The sequence below is a fragment of the Pseudophryne corroboree genome, unplaced genomic scaffold (assembly GCF_028390025.1).
Source record: "Pseudophryne corroboree isolate aPseCor3 unplaced genomic scaffold, aPseCor3.hap2 scaffold_121, whole genome shotgun sequence".
Taxonomy (NCBI): domain Eukaryota; kingdom Metazoa; phylum Chordata; class Amphibia; order Anura; family Myobatrachidae; genus Pseudophryne; species Pseudophryne corroboree.
Genome location: NW_026967835.1, coordinates 974,419 through 988,463, shown reverse-complemented (window position 1 = coordinate 988,463; position 14,045 = coordinate 974,419). Strand labels below are relative to the sequence as shown.

At 45.8% G+C, this 14,045-nt stretch overlaps 9 non-coding genes and 4 pseudogenes across 9 annotated transcripts; 10 read left to right on the top strand and 3 right to left on the bottom strand.

The window, feature by feature from the left end:
* Positions 1–24: 24 nt before the first annotated feature.
* LOC134992419 (U1 spliceosomal RNA) lies at positions 25–187 on the bottom strand. The gene has a single exon (XR_010196591.1). It is a non-coding gene; the product is annotated as a U1 spliceosomal RNA (small nuclear RNA).
* Positions 188–339: 152 nt separating this feature from the next.
* On the bottom strand, positions 340–503 carry LOC134992096 (U1 spliceosomal RNA). The gene has a single exon (XR_010196289.1). It is a non-coding gene; the product is annotated as a U1 spliceosomal RNA (small nuclear RNA).
* Positions 504–1,096: 593 nt separating this feature from the next.
* On the bottom strand, positions 1,097–1,224 carry LOC134991958 (U1 spliceosomal RNA; annotated as a pseudogene).
* Positions 1,225–1,368: 144 nt separating this feature from the next.
* On the top strand, positions 1,369–1,484 carry LOC134991992 (U5 spliceosomal RNA). The gene has a single exon (XR_010196190.1). It is a non-coding gene; the product is annotated as a U5 spliceosomal RNA (small nuclear RNA).
* Positions 1,485–1,766: 282 nt separating this feature from the next.
* Positions 1,767–1,882, top strand: LOC134992040 (U5 spliceosomal RNA). The gene has a single exon (XR_010196234.1). It is a non-coding gene; the product is annotated as a U5 spliceosomal RNA (small nuclear RNA).
* Positions 1,883–2,168: 286 nt separating this feature from the next.
* LOC134992057 (U5 spliceosomal RNA) lies at positions 2,169–2,284 on the top strand. Its single transcript, XR_010196251.1, has one exon. It is a non-coding gene; the product is annotated as a U5 spliceosomal RNA (small nuclear RNA).
* Positions 2,285–9,032: 6,748 nt separating this feature from the next.
* LOC134992132 (U1 spliceosomal RNA) lies at positions 9,033–9,196 on the top strand. The gene has a single exon (XR_010196322.1). It is a non-coding gene; the product is annotated as a U1 spliceosomal RNA (small nuclear RNA).
* A 152-nt stretch (positions 9,197–9,348) lies between these two features.
* LOC134992451 (U1 spliceosomal RNA) lies at positions 9,349–9,490 on the top strand (annotated as a pseudogene).
* Positions 9,491–10,182: 692 nt separating this feature from the next.
* On the top strand, positions 10,183–10,346 carry LOC134991885 (U1 spliceosomal RNA). The gene has a single exon (XR_010196106.1). It is a non-coding gene; the product is annotated as a U1 spliceosomal RNA (small nuclear RNA).
* A 152-nt stretch (positions 10,347–10,498) lies between these two features.
* On the top strand, positions 10,499–10,640 carry LOC134992449 (U1 spliceosomal RNA; annotated as a pseudogene).
* Positions 10,641–11,332: 692 nt separating this feature from the next.
* On the top strand, positions 11,333–11,496 carry LOC134992193 (U1 spliceosomal RNA). Its single transcript, XR_010196380.1, has one exon. It is a non-coding gene; the product is annotated as a U1 spliceosomal RNA (small nuclear RNA).
* Positions 11,497–11,648: 152 nt separating this feature from the next.
* On the top strand, positions 11,649–11,790 carry LOC134992448 (U1 spliceosomal RNA; annotated as a pseudogene).
* A 692-nt stretch (positions 11,791–12,482) lies between these two features.
* Positions 12,483–12,646, top strand: LOC134992120 (U1 spliceosomal RNA). Its single transcript, XR_010196311.1, has one exon. It is a non-coding gene; the product is annotated as a U1 spliceosomal RNA (small nuclear RNA).
* The last annotated feature ends 1,399 nt before the right edge of the window (positions 12,647–14,045 follow it).

Below are 14,045 nucleotides of genomic sequence, written 5' to 3'. Positions count from 1 at the left end.
TGGAGAGAGACCTGAGACAAAGAGATCTGAATTATACGAGAGCCGACCAGGGGAAACACAAATTATGCAGTCAAGTTTCCCACATTTGGGGAAATCGCAGGAGCAGCACACCCAGAGTGCAATGGGTGAGCCTTGCCCTGGGAGAAGCACCTTCATGATCATAGTATCTCACCTGGCAGGTAAGTAGGAGTTGGGCGAGAGCTGGGGAGGGTCGCTGCTCGGGTACTTCCCTGTAAAGTGAAGGAGATCCAACTGAGGCAGCACAAGGGAACTCTCGAAAGAAGAACAAGGCTAGAGGAAAATCTGAGACAAAGAAATCTGAGTTTTACCAGAGCTGACCAGAGGAAAGCACAAACACAGTCCCCCACTACCACAAATAATGCAGTTGAGTTTCCCACATTTGGGTAAATCACAGGGGTCAGCATACCCAAAATGCAATGAATGAACCTCACCCTGGGAGAACAATCTTCATGACCATGGTATCTCCTATGCAAAATAAGTATGATTTGGGATAGGGCTGGGGAGGGCCGCTGCTCATGCACATCTCTGTCAAGTAAAGGAGATTCAACTGAGGCAGCACAAGGGAACTCTCATCTGGGGACAACAACTGCAGGGAGAACACATTTTTTCAGATGAACATGGGAGGGCAGAAGGCTGCCTAATACTGAAGCACCCCCAAACAACAAACCAAATGCAACAACTAGTACAAGCATTCCTGGGGGAAGTTCTGCAGAAGACGGATTTGCATACGGTGATGTCATCCAAGCAGTGGGCCAAAGTTGGCTGGAACCCTCATCTGCATATGAAAAGAGAAAAGGGGTGTGCAGGGCATGGCGGCCTTTTGCGGCGCTTGGATGACCCTTAGTTCGCATTAAACACCCCCACCCTCCTTCGGTGTGGGGCTCATGTTGGCCATGCCCCATCCCCTGAAGCATTCAAGCTGATTTCTTGCAGCAGCTTGGCACTGTAACAGCTCCAGAGCTGCTCTGTAAGGCAAGTAAAAGGGTGTGGGCCCTGCAGCACTACCTGTAGTTTGCATTGTGCATTGGAAGGCACAAAGTAAGCAGACAGGAGGAGAAGTCAGGATAGTGCACAAGGGTATAAAAGCGAGTTTCCCACATTTGGGAAAATCACAGGGGTCAGCATACCCAGAATGCAATGAATGAACCTCACCCTGGGAGAACAATCTTCATGACCATGGTATCTCCTATGCAAAATAAGTATGATTTGGGATAGGGCTGGGGAGGGCCGCTGCTCAGGCACATCTCTGTCAAGTAAAGGAGATTCAACTGAGGCAGCACAAGGGAACTCTCATCTGGGGACAACAACTGCAGGGAGAACACATATTTTCAGATGAAAATCTTGGTCATGCTCTGGTTTCTCTTCAGAACGAACAAATCTTTCGCCTTTTACTAAAGATTTCCGTGGAGAGGAGCAAAACCGAGTTTTATCTCAATTTTTGCATGCCCCATATTATTGGGGTTTCTTTCATCAGTTTAAAGACAGAACGAGTGTGCTTTCTTGTTAGCTTTAATGTAAGCTCATTTGCATAGAAATGACAGTAAATGTTTGTTTCTTTTCAAACAGAACTTTCTTGACCATGCTACTTGCTTGAAAGATCTGGGAGCACATGGAATACAGTACAAACCATGCTTATAGCAAGGAGAAGCCAGGTGAGAAATCTGCTTTCTTTCAAGTTGGGCGCTCACTTTGATCTGAATGAGGACTGCTGGCACAGCATTTAGGCGACAGGTGGAATCTTGGTCATGCTCTGGTTTCTCTTCAGAACGAACAAATCTTTCGCCTTTTATTAAAGATTTCTGTGGAGAGGAGCAAAACTGAGTTTTATCTCAATTTTTGCATGCCCCATATTATTGGGGTTTCTTTTATGAGTTTAAAGACAGAACGAGTGTGCTTTCTTGTTAGCTTTAATGTAAGTTTATTTGCATAACAATGACTATAAATGTCTGTTTCTTTTCAAGCAGAACTTTCTTGACCATACTAATTGCTTGAAAGATCTGGGAGCACATGGAAAAGAGTACAAACCATGTTTATAGCAAGGGGAAGCCTGGTGAGAAATCTGCTTTCTTTCATTCAAATTGGGTGCTCACTTAGATCTGAATGAGAACTGCTGGCATGGCACTCAGGCGACAGGTGGAATCTTGGTCATGCTCTGGTTTCTCTTCAGAACTAACAAATATTTCGCCTTTTATTAAAGATTTCCGTGGAGAGGAGCAAAACTGAGTTTTATCTCAATTTTTGCATGCCCCATATTATTGGGGTTTCTTTTATCAGTTTAAAGACAGAACGAGTGTGCTTTCTTGTTAGCTTTAATGTAAGTTTATTTGCATAACAATGACAGTAAATGTTTGTTTCTTTTCAAACAGAACTTTCTTGACCATGCTACTTGCTTGAAAGATCTGGGAGCACATGGAAAACAGTACAAACCATGCAGTATCACAAGAGCCTTTATTTGATCTTTCATGAAGATAGAGCAGAATTGAGGACACGTCAACAATTTCTGCCGAAGGTGGTTCATCTTTCCACATGGTGCCTTTGGCCACTGACACCTTCGTTGAGTCAAAGTCTCTGGCTGTGGTCAGAACTTTGAAAATTTATGTCACCAGAACGGTTCAGATTAGGAAAACAGAGGCTCTGTTTGTCCTGTATGCTCCCATCAGGATTGGGTGTCCTGCTTCCATGTAGACCATTATGCGCTGGATCTGTGGTAAGATTCAGCATGCTCGTTCCACGGCAGGATTGCCGTTACTGAAGTAGGTGAAGACCCATTCTACTAGAAAGGTGGGTTCATCCTTGGCAGCTGGTCGGGGAGTCTCGGCATTGCAACTTTGCCGAGCAGCTATTTAGTAAACACTTTTGCTAAGTTTTACAAGTTTGATACCTTGGCTGATGATAACCTTAAGTTGGGTCATTCGGTGCTGCAGAGTCGTACGCACTCTCCCACCCGTTCAAGAGCTTTGGTATAACCCCATGGTTCTTAATGTGACCCCAGCATCCTCTAGGTCGTATGAGAAAATAGGATTTTAATACCTACCGGTAAATCCTTTTCTCTTAGTCTGTAGAGGATGCTGGGCACCCGTCCCAGTCCATACTGTGTCTGCAGTTATTACTTGTGGTTATACACATGTTGTGTTATGGTTCTGGTCAGCTTTTTGCTGCAATTGTTCATGCCGTTGGCTTGTGTTCTGTTGAATGCCACTTTCTGCGGCATGCTTAAGGTGTGAGCTGGTAAGATGCTCACCTTAGTTTAACAATAAATCCTTTCCTCGAAATGTCCGTCTCCCTGGGCACAGTTCCTATAACTGGAGTCTGGAGGAGGGGCATAGAGGGAGGAGCCAGTTCACACCCTTTGAAAGTCTTAAAGTGCCCATGTCTCTTGCGGATCCCGTCTATACCCCATGGTTCTTAATGTGACCCCAGCATCCTCTACGGACTAAGAGAAAAGAATGCCCTTGCGCACTATCCTGACTTCTCCTCCCGTCTGCTTACTTTGTGCCTTCCAACGCACAATGCGAACTACAGGTGGTGCTGCAGGGCCCACACCCTTTTACTTGCCTTACAGAACAGCTCTGGAGCTGTTACAGTGCCCAGCTGCTGCAAGAAATCAGCTTGAATGCTTCAGGGGATGGGGCATGGCCAACATGAGCCCCACACCAAAGGAGGGTGGGGGTGTTTAATGTGAACTAGGGGTCATCCAAGCACTGCAAAAGGCCGCCATGCCCTGCATGCCCCTTTTCTCTTTTCATATGCAGATGAGGGTTCCAGTCAACTTTGGCCCACTGCTTGGATAACATCACCGTATGCAAATCCGTCTGCTGCAGACCTTCCCCCAGGAATGCTTGTACTAGTTGTTGCATATGGTGCTTCAGTATTAGGCAGCCTTCCGCCCTCCCATGTTCATCTGAAAAGATGTGGTCTCCCTGCAGTTGTTGTCCCCAGACGAGAGTTCCCTTGTGCTTCCTCAGTTGAATCTCCTTAACTTGACGGGGGAGGGGCTGCCCGAGCAGCCACCCTCCCCAGCCCTATCCCAACTCATCCTTATTTTGCATATGAGATCTCTTGATCATGAAGATTGTTCTCACAGGGTGAGGTTCATCCATTATATTTTAAAATAGGAAGGTACAAATTACATATTTGAATTGCATCTATGTGCTGGATTCAAATGTCCCCCCCCCCCTTCCTTTCTCAATTGTGCCCGTCAGCAGCTATTCTAAGGTTGCTGCCAATGGGTGTGACACATTAATTTCTTCTGTGGGGTACACTGGACTCCACAAGGATTCACATTGGGGTGTAGAGTAGGATCTTGATCTGAGGCACCAACCGGCTCAAAGCTTTTGACTGTTCCCAAGAAGCTCAGTGCATTCTCCTCTATAACCCCGCTTCCATGAACAGGGAGCTCAGTTTGTAGTTGGTGCCTTCAGTAGCAGGCCACTTAACAGGGGCCTGCCTCAGGCAGCCTATTCTTAGCTATTAATTTTGACAAGAAAAGAAGAACTTGTTTTATGAGAATCTACAAGGGCTGCAGCAGGCTAGGTCTAATAGACATCTTTACTGCAGCTTCATCACTCCCAGCGGCGCTGTATACTCCCGTGCCCTGGTTGCTGGGTCACTGCAGCGGAGGCTCCGGTTTCATCCTAAGGTCAGTCACACACACACCACCCTTCCGGATCACGAGGCCGCTGATGAAGGGGAGCGAGGCCGTAGGGGGTGGGCCGTGTGCGCACTGCGGTGGATACTGATTACTGGGCAGCCGCTCCACTAGCCACCAGGTACAGTTAAGGAGCACAGGTCTGGGGGTTTTTCTCCTATATTAACCCAATTTTGTACTGCCCGCAGCGCATTGTGATAGGTAATAGGGCCTGATTCAGGTTGGATTGCAATCACAATAAGCGATCCAACTGCAAAAATTGCTAAGAGCATACGCATGTGCCTGCATTTTCTGCGGCACCCCGCAGAGAATGTGATCGCCTCTGCCTGTCAATCGGGGCGGGGAAGGGGGGGAGAGGTGGGTCAGCAACACTCCATTTCCAAGTCAGAGATGGAGCGGTGCGGGGGCAAGGCTTCAAAATGGGGTCTGCAACAGAGGAGACACAGGAGGCATGGTCACAGCGGCTGTATGACATCACATTCAGCCGCTGTGATCACAAAAATGGTGGCGGCTTCCTGCGCGCACATACAGTCTGCCCCAGCAGGAGCCTACACCATTTTTTATGATCACGCTGAACTGCAGTGCGACTGCAATTACAGCATGGTCAAGAAGGGAGGCGTCATGCTGGGTGGCCATGCCCTGTCACTGTGCAGGAGCCAGCACCGCTCACACACTAGTCCCCGGGTGCAGCCCCCAACCCCCGGGACACCCGGAGCAACAAAATGTAGATTCAGGCCACCAGGCCACGCCCCTACCTATGAAACCATGCCTCCTTTTTACCATTGCGCTGCTTATCTGCGCGCACTGCATTACAATCTCCCTCGCCACCTCTCTGGGTGTCACCAGTGATAGTGACACCTCTGCCATGCTTGTAGCAGCTGGTCCTAAGATCTACGCCTCAAACCCTGAGTGTTTGCCCTTGTGACTTGTTGATCATCATAGCGAAGCAGATGCTTACAGAAAACTGCAGGGGCTTAGATTGAAAATAAAAAAATTGATGGGTATAAGGTAGAGAGGAGCGGGTTCGGTTCTCCGAGAACCGAATTCCCCACAAACTCCACGTGGTTTACACTGGTCCAAGGCAGGCTCGGTTGTTCCCGCCTGACTCGGAAAACCTGAACAAGGGAAAATGTCATCATCACGCTGTCGGATTCTCGCGAGATTCGGATTCCATATAAAGAGCTGCGCGTTGCTGCCATTTTTACTCGTGCATTGAAGAGAGAGCGGAGAGGACGTGGCTATGTTCTCTCAGTGGAAATCTCAATATCAGTGCTCAGTATCAGTGGTTACTTATTGCTGCTCAGTAATACTAGTAGTGTGTCTCTCCTGCTCAGTGTCAGTTCTCAGTAGTATCCTCATCAGTGCTCAGTATCACTGCTCATTGTCTTGTGCTGCATTGTGGTGCTCAGCATACTACAGTACATTACTAATAGTCCAGTGCTGCATCTTGCTGCTCAGTGTCAGTTCTAGTATCCTCATCAGTGCTCACTATCACTGCTCATTGCATTGTGGTGTTCTGTATACTACAATAACATAGTAATATAGTAACATAGTTTTTGAGGTTGAATAGAGGCAAATTGCCCATCGTGTTCAACCTGTTTTAAGTTGTGATGATTCTACATACTTGCTGAATAATGTTTTATGACTAGTTAGCTACTATAACTCATGTTACCCCCGGATTAACCATGTTGATATTTTAAGTATTATAACCTTGGATAGCTTTTTCATTCAGAAATGTATCCATTCCTTTTTTAAATCCAATTACAGAGTCCGCCATTACCACCTTCCCTGGCAGGGAATTCCACATCCTGATTGCCCTAACAGTGAAGAATCCTTTCCTCCATTGCGTTCTGAACTTTCCTCCAGTCGCAGCGAGTGACCACGTGTTCTTTTAATAAATAATTCCTCTGATAACTCTTTGTTATGTATCTTTACATATTTGAAGATATTAATAATATCTCCTCTTAGGTACCTCTTTTCTAGTGTATAAATATTCAGCCTAGTAAGTCTTTCCTTATAGTCAAGTACTTTTAGGCCTTTAATCAATTTAGTCTTCAGGATCTCTTACACTTCCATGAGCAGCAGAGTAGTGCAATGGAAGCATGCTGGGCCCATACCCCAGAGGTCGATTGATCGAAACTATCCTCTGCTATGTGCATTTTTTTTTTTATAATTAAAGTAATCAAAAACTGGGATTGATATTTTGGCTCTTTTATTTTTACTTAAAGTACAATAACTTTTATCATTTTAATTTGTTTTAATAGTATATTGACAGCATTGTTTTCTTTAAAAAATCCACTTAATTTTCTTTACCCTATTACTGAAATGGTAATTGACAAAAACAAACTACATTGTCACCAGAAGAGCAATGCAAAATGTACAAGTGATATATGAAAATCATCTTCCATCTTGAATTTCAATGATGCATTGGGACAACAATTTGTGAGAAACATCTTCACCCATAAAGAAAGATTTTCTTAATTCCTTACCTGTGTGCTGATTAGATATCACCTTGTTTTCACATTAAACAGACTTCCCCATGAGGAAGCAGCAATGATGCAGTGACGTTTCCTGGTGTCAACCTGTATTATTTCAGTAGACATTGAAATGAGGATGCATCTTTGATGCCTTTCCAATGAAGCAAGTTTAATTCAGTAATAGGTGAAAAACCATTCCTACAAAGGTGTTAATCAGAGACTTGGCTTTGTGGACACTTTTCAGAGAGCAAATTTGTTAGCATAAACATAAAATCAGAAAATGAAGAGCTGTTTAATCACTCAATTGTACTTTTCTGCCAGCATAATTTTTTTTCTCTGCAACCCACTGCTAAATTGTGCTTCCTAGCTGTTTTTTTATAAAATCACTTAATCAAATCTAACTCTGATTACATCAGAGAAGGCCAGGTACCCTACACCATAAGGGGGGTTTTTGAAATTTTGACTTGTCTACTTAAAGATCACCAAAATCTGATTACAAGGTCAATTACATCCCTGGGTGGGATTGAACCACCAACCTTTTGGTTAATAGCCAAACATGCTAACCGATTGCGCCACAGAGACACCTTGCAAAAGTCAATACTGACAAAGGCTAATAAGCATTCATCTAGAACGTTTCCTAGAAAAACTTTAAAAAGTCAATAATCTGGAGAATTTTTGTAAGAAACACATTGGTACTTTCCCATGATGAGTGAGTGCTTCAGGATTTCTTGCACTTACATGGGCTATTAACCAAAAGGTTGGTGGTTCAATCCCACCCAGGGATGTAATTGACCTTGTCAACAGATTTTGGTGATCTTTAAGAAGACAAGTCAAAATTTCATACCCCCTCTTATGGTGTAGGGTACATGGCCTTCTCTGACGTAATCAGAGTTAGATTTAATTAAGTGATTTTATAAAAAACAGCTAGGAAGCACAATTTAGCAGTGGGTTGCAGAGAAAAAAATAACATTTTAAACCTACCGGTAATTTTTTTTTCTCGTAGTCCGTAGAGGATGATGGGGACTCCGTAAGGACCATGGGGGATAGACGGGCTCCGCAGCAGACATGGGCACTTTAAGAAAGACTTTTGATCTGGGTGTGCACTGGCTCCTCCCTCTATGCCCCTCCTCCATACCTCAGTTAGAGAAACTGTGCCCAGAGGAGACAGACAGTACGAGGAAAGGATTTTTGTTAATCCAAGGTCAAGATTCATACCAGCCACACCAATCACACCGTATAACTTGTGATATACTACCCAGTTAACAGTATGAAAACAACATAGCATCAGTCCAAGACCGATGAAAACTAACATATAACCCTTATGTAAGCAATAACTATATACAAGTCTTGCAGAAGTAGACCGCACTTGGGACGGGCACCCAGCATCCTCTACGGACTACGAGAAAAAGATTTACCGGTAGGTTTAAAATCATATTTTCTCTTACGTCCTAGAGGATGCTGGGGACTCCGTAAGGACCATGGGGATTATACCAAAGCTCCCAAACGGGCAGGAGAGTGCGGATGACTCTGCAGCACTGATTGAGCAAACAGGAGGTCCTCCTCAGCCAGGGTATCAAACTTATAGAACTTTGCAAAGGTGTTTGAACCAACTTTGACCCACTGCATGGATGACATCACCATATGCAAATCCATCTGCGGCAGGCCTTACCCCAGGAATGCTTGAACTAGTTGTTGCATTTGGTTTGTTGTTTGGGGGTGCTTCAGTATTAGGCAGCCTTCTGCCCTCCCATGTTCATCTGAAAATATGTGTTCTCCCTGCAGTTGTTGTCCCCAGATGAGAGTTCCCTTGTGCTGCCTCAGTTGAATCTCCTTTACTTGACAGAGATGTGCCTGAGCAGCGGCCCTCCCCAGCCCTATCCCAAATCATACTTATTTTGCATAGGAGATACCATGGTCATGAAGATTGTTCTCCCAGGGTGAGGTTCATTCATTGCATTCTGGGTATGCTGACCCCTGTGATTTCCCCAAATGTGGGAAACTCAACTGCATTATTTGTGGTAGTGGGGGACTGTGTTTGTGCTTTCCTCTGGTCAGCTCTGGTAAAAGTCAGATTTCTTTGTCTCAGATCTTCCTCTAGCCTTGTTCTTCTTTCGAGAGTTCCCTTGTGCTGCCTCAGTTGGATCTCCTTCACTTGACAGGGGGGTGCCCGAGCAGCGACCCTCCCCAGCTCTAGCCCAACTCCTACTTACCTGCCAGGTGAGATACTATGATCATGAAGATGCTTCTCCCAGGGCAAGGCTCACCCATTGCACTCTGGGTGTGCTGCCCCTGCGATTTCCCCAAATGTGGGAAACTTGACTGCATAATTTGTGTTTCCCCTGGTCGGCTCTCATATAATTCAGATCTCTTTGTCTCAGGTCTCTCTCCAGCCTAGTTTGCTGTCTGTTTCCACTTCTTTTTTCTTGAGCCCCTCCCTTCTATACCCTTGTGCACTATCCTGACTTCTCCCGTCTGCTTACTTTGTGCCTTCCAACGCACAATGCAAACTACAGGTAGTGCTGCAGGGCCCACACCCTTTTACTTGCTTTACAGAGCAGCTCTGGAGCTGTTACAGTGCCCAGCTGCTGCAAGAAATCAGCTTGAATGCTTCAGGGGCTGGGGCATAGCCAACATGAGCCCCACACCGAAGGAGGGTGGAGGTGTTTAATGCGAACTAGGGGTCATCCAAGCGCCGCAAAAGGCCGCCATGCCCTGCACACCCCTTTATTCTTTTCATATGCAGACGAGGGTTGAAGCCAACTTTGACCCACTGCTTGGATGACATCACCATATTCAAATCCATCTGCTGCAGGCCTTCCCCCAGGAATGCTTGCACTAGTTGTTGCATTTGGTTTGTTATTTGGGGGTGCTTCAGTATTAGGCAGCCTTCTGCCCTCCCATGTTCATCTGAAAATATGTGTTCTCCCTGCAGTTGTTGTCCCCAGATGAGAGTTCCCTTGTGCTGCCTCAGTTGAATCTCCTTTACTTGACAGAGATGTTCCTGAGCAGCGGCCCTCCCCAGCCCTATCCCAAATCATACTTATTTTGCATAGGAGATACCATGGTCATGAAGATTGTTCTCCCAGGGTTAGGTTCATTCATTGCATTCTGGGTATGCTGACCCCTGTGATTTCCCCAAATGTGGGAAACTCAACTGCATTATTTGTGGTAGTGGGGGACTGTGTTTGTGCTTTCCTCTGGTCAGCTCTGGTAAAAGTCAGATTTCTTTGTCTCAGATCTTCCTCTAGCCTTGTTCTTCTTTCGAGAGTTCCCTTGTGCTGCCTCAGTTGGATCTCCTTCACTTGACAGGGGGGTGCCCGAGCAGCGACCCTCCCCAGCTCTAGCCCAACTCCTACTTACCTGCCAGGTGAGATACTATGATCATGAAGATGCTTCTCCCAGGGCAAGGCTCACCCATTGCACTCTGGGTGTGCTGCCCCTGCGATTTCCCCAAATGTGGGAAACTTGACTGCATAATTTGTGTTTCCCCTGGTCGGCTCTCATATAATTCAGATCTCTTTGTCTCAGGTCTCTCTCCAGCCTAGTTTGCTGTCTGTTTCCACTTCTTTTTTCTTGAGCCCCTCCCTTCTATACCCTTGTGCACTATCCTGACTTCTCCCGTCTGCTTACTTTGTGCCTTCCAACGCACAATGCAAACTACAGGTAGTGCTGCAGGGCCCACACCCTTTTACTTGCTTTACAGAGCAGCTCTGGAGCTGTTACAGTGCCCAGCTGCTGCAAGAAATCAGCTTAAATGCTTCAGGGGCTGGGGCATAGCCAACATGAGCCCCACACCGAAGGAGGGTAGAGGTGTTTAATGCGAACTAGGGGTCATCCAAGCGCCGCAAAAGGGCGCCATGCCCTGCACACCCCTTTTTTCTTTTCATATGCAGACGAGGGTTGAAGCCAACTTTGACCCACTGCTTGGATGACATCACCATATGCAAATCCATCTGCTGCAGGCCTTCCTCCAGGAATGCTTGCACTAGTAGTTGCATTTGGTTTGTTGTTTGGGGGTGCTTCAGTTTTAGGCAGCCTTCTGCCCTCCCATGTTCATCTGAAAATATGTGTTCTCCCTGCAGTTGTTGTCCCCAGATGAGAGTTCCCTTGTGCTGCCTCAGTTGAATCTCCTTTACTTGACAGAGATGTGCCTGAGCAGCGGCCCTCCCCAGCCCTATCCCAAATCATACTTATTTTGCATAGGATATACCATGGTCATGAAGATTGTTCTCCCAGGGTTAGGTTCATTCATTGCATTCTGGGTATGCTGACCCCTGTGATTTCCCCAAATGTGGGAAACTCAACTGCATTATTTGTGGTAGTGGGGGACTGTGTTTGTGCTTTCCTCTGGTCAGCTCTGGTAAAAGTCAGATTTCTTTGTCTCAGATCTTCCTCTAGCCTTGTTCTTCTTTCGAGAGTTCCCTTGTGCTGCCTCAGTTGGATCTCCTTCACTTGACAGGGGGGTGCCCGAGCAGCGACCCTCCCCAGCTCTAGCCCAACTCCTACTTACCTGCCAGGTGAGATACTATGATCATGAAGATGCTTCTCCCAGGGCAAGGCTCACCCATTGCACTCTGGGTGTGCTGCCCCTGCGATTTCCCCAAATGTGGGAAACTTGACTGCATAATTTGTGTTTCCCCTGGTCGGCTCTCATATAATTCAGATCTCTTTGTCTCAGGTCTCTCTCCAGCCTAGTTTGCTGTCTGTTTCCACTTCTCTTTTCTTGAGCCCCTCCCTTCTATACCCTTGTGCACTATCCTGACTTCTCCCGTCTGCTTACTTTGTGCCTTCCAACGCACAATGCAAACTACAGGTAGTGCTGCAGGGCCCACACCCTTTTACTTGCTTTACAGAGCAGCTCTGGAGCTGTTACAGTGCCCAGCTGCTGCAAGAAATCAGCTTGAATGCTTCAGGGGCTGGGGCATAGCCAACATGAGCCCCACACCGAAGGAGGGTGGAGGTGTTTAATGCGAACTAGGGGTCATCCAAGCGCTGCAAAAGGCCGCCATGCCCTGCACACCCCTTTATTCTTTTCATATGCAGACGAGGGTTGAAGCCAACTTTGACCCACTGCTTGGATGACATCACCATATTCAAATCCATCTGCTGCAGGCCTTCCCCCAGGAATGCTTGCACTAGTTGTTGCATTTGGTTTGTTGTTTGGGGGTGCTTCAGTATTAGGCAGCCTTCTGCCCTCCCATGTTCATCTGAAAATATGTGTTCTCCCTGCAGTTGTTGTCCCCAGATGAGAGTTCCCTTGTGCTGCCTCAGTTGAATCTCCTTTACTTGACAGAGATGTGCCTGAGCAGCGGCCCTCCCCAGCCCTATCCCAAATCATACTTATTTTGCATAGGAGATACCATGGTCATGAAGATTGTTCTCCCAGGGTGAGGTTCATTCATTGCATTCTGGGTATGCTGACCCCTGTGATTTCCCCAAATGTGGGAAACTCAACTGCATTATTTGTGGTAGTGGGGGACTGTGTTTGTGCTTTCCTCTGGTCAGCTCTGGTAAAAGTCAGATTTCTTTGTCTCAGATCTTCCTCTAGCCTTGTTCTTCTTTCGAGAGTTCCCTTGTGCTGCCTCAGTTGGATCTCCTTCACTTGACAGGGGGTGCCCAAGCAGCAATCCTCCACAGCTCTAGCCCAACTCCTACTTACCTGCCAGGTGAGATACTATGATCTTCACTGTTAGGGCAATCAGGATGTGGAATTCCCTGCCAGGGAAGGTGGTAATGGTGGACTCTGTAATTGGATTTAAAAAAGGAATGGATACATTTCTGAATGAAAAAGCTATCCAAGGTTATAATACTTAAAATATCAACATGGTTAATCCAGGGGGAACATGAGTTGTAGTAGTTAACTAGTCATAAAACATTGTGAAGGCAGGGGAGAAGAACAAGCGCCATATGGTGTAGTATTTTGAATAAATTGGAGTGATAGATAGGTATATACGAAGTAAGTACCGGATAGATTCTTGAGATTAGGCCTGTCTGTCTCACTAAATTCTTTGTGGCTGTTCCCCACCTAGGAGACAAAAGATCATCGCCATATGGTGTAGTAACCTCAGATATATCTTGGGGTACCCTCCCCTCTATTTCATGCGTACCAAAAGGAAAATTCAATATAGCATATAGGATATATTTATATCCAGGTAGATCAAGTCGGTCCAATATGATGTAATGGCTGAATCAGTCGACTGTTGCTGCCTTATATAGTATTATCAATAAAAAAATTTAATCCACAAAATAATAATACAAATTCAGATAAAAAATAAATAAAACAAATCAGAAAATCTTAGCTGATTGGTGTAGGCAGTAGTTAGGTCAGTCTCAACGCGTTTCGCCTCCAGGGCTTCCTTAGGAGAATACATCATATCAAAAGATACACATATTTATAGTGCTTTCAGTTTCATTTTGGCCAGCACTTCCGGTTCGCGTCATTTCCGGAACCGGAAGTGCTCGGTCCGACTTACATACTAAATGCATATGTGGCTTGATATTTAACATTAGATTGCATTGGTGGTGCAGTGTTAATATAAATTTTAGATCAGTCTGTATAAGTAGCGCAAGACGGACATAGAGTCCGTTTGCTCCGTGAAACCGGAAGTGACGCGGCTCGTCCCGGCCACTGCCGCGTCACTTCCGGTTTAGGTTAGAACCGGAAGTGCTGGCCAAAACGAAACTGAAAGCACTATAAATATGTGTATCTTTTGATATGATGTATTCTCCTGAGGAAGCCCTGGAGGCGAAACGCGTTGAGACTGACCTAACTACTGCCTACACCAATCAGCTAAGATTTTCTGATTTGTTTTATTTATTTTTTATCTGAATTTGTATTATTATTTTGTGGATTAAAAATTTTTATTGATAATACTATATAAGGCAGCAACAGTCGACTG